The sequence below is a fragment of the Oncorhynchus mykiss genome, chromosome 9 (genome assembly GCF_057628025.1).
Source record: "Oncorhynchus mykiss isolate SJ-2025 chromosome 9, ASM5762802v1, whole genome shotgun sequence".
NCBI classification, from domain to species: Eukaryota; Metazoa; Chordata; class Actinopteri; order Salmoniformes; family Salmonidae; genus Oncorhynchus; species Oncorhynchus mykiss.
The window spans coordinates 47,111,175-47,112,797 of NC_143030.1; positions in this window are offsets into that span (position 1 = coordinate 47,111,175).

A 1,623-nucleotide genomic window follows, 5' to 3' on the forward strand; every position below is an offset into this window, starting at 1 on the left:
TACACAAAATAAAAAACATTTTAATGGCAGTTTTGTACAGCATTTCACTTCATATAAACCTCCATAATTGTTATTATATTTTTTTTTCCACCCTCGATATGTACATAGCTATAGTGTTATTTTCGTACGTAGCTATATGTACATAGGTGTCTATTCACAGACATAACACCACTCGTATGTGTACAGCTACTGAAATATAGTATAAGTATTATCGTAGAAACATCTTAGTAAAATAAAACATCTCAAATCAAATTTTATTAGTCACATGCACCAAATACAACAGGTTATTTACGAGCCCCTAACCAAGTGCAGTTTCAAAAAAATATGGATAAGAATAAGTGATAAAAGTAACAAGTAATTAAAGAGCAGCAGTAAAAAAATAACAATACATACAGGGGTGGGGGGGGGGGGGGTGTGCCGGTACAGAGTCAATGTGCGGGGGCACTGGTTAGTTGAGGTAGTATGTTCATGTAGGTAGAGTTATTAAAGTGACTATGCATAGATGACAACAGAGAGTGGCAGTGGTTTGGAGAGGGGAGGGGCAATGCAAATAGTCTGGGTAGCCATTTGACCAGATGTTCAGGAGTCTTATGGCTTGGGGGTAGAAGCTGTTTAGAAGCCTCTTGGACCTAGACTTGGCGCTCCGGTACCACTTGCCCTGTGGTAGCAGAGAGAACAGTCTATGAGGCTGGCTGGAGTCTTTGCCAATTTTAGGGCCTTCCTCTGACACCGCCTGGTATAGAGGTCCTGGACGGCAGGAAGCTTGGCCCCAGTGATGTACTGGGCCGTTCGCACTACCACCTGTATTGCCTTGCGGTCGGAGGCCGTGCAGTTGCCATACCAGGCAGTGATGCAACCAGATGCTCTCGATGGTGCAGCTGTAGAACCTTTTGAGCATCTGAGGATCCATGCCAAATCTTTTCAGTCTCCTGAGGGGGAATAGGTTTTGTCCTATTCACGACTGTCTTGGTGTACTTGGACCATGATAGTTTGTTGGTAATGTGGAAACCAATGAACTTGAAGCTCTCAACCTGCTTCACTGCAGCCCCGTCGATAAGAATGTGGGCATGCTCGGTCCTCTTTTTCCTGTAGTCCACAATCACCTCTTTTGGCTTGATCACATTGAGAGAGAGAGGTTGTTGTCCTGGCACCACACGACCAGGTCTCTGACCTCCTCCCTATAGGCTGTCTTGTTGTTGTCGGTGATCAGGCCCACTGTTGTGTCATCGGAAAATGTAATGGTGTTTGAGTCGTGCCTCGCCGTGCAGTCATGAGTGAACAGGGAGTACAGGAGAGGGCTGAGCACGCACCCCTGGGGGGCCCCTGTGTTGAGGATCAGCATGGCGGATGTGTTGTTACCTACCCTTACCACCTGGGGGCGGCCCATCAGGAAGTTCAGTATCCAGTTGCAGAGGGAGGTGTTTAGTCCCAGCGTCCTTAGCTTATTGATGAGCTTTGAGGGCACTATGGTGTTGAACGCTAAGCTGTAGTCAATTGTTACGAATCCCTTTTGGCCCGACAGTCTAGGGGGGGGATGGTAATGAGATGCGTAACATAACTCATACAAATTATAATTGTGACAAAAGTAAAAGTGTGAACGTAATAACCAGGACAACTGAAATC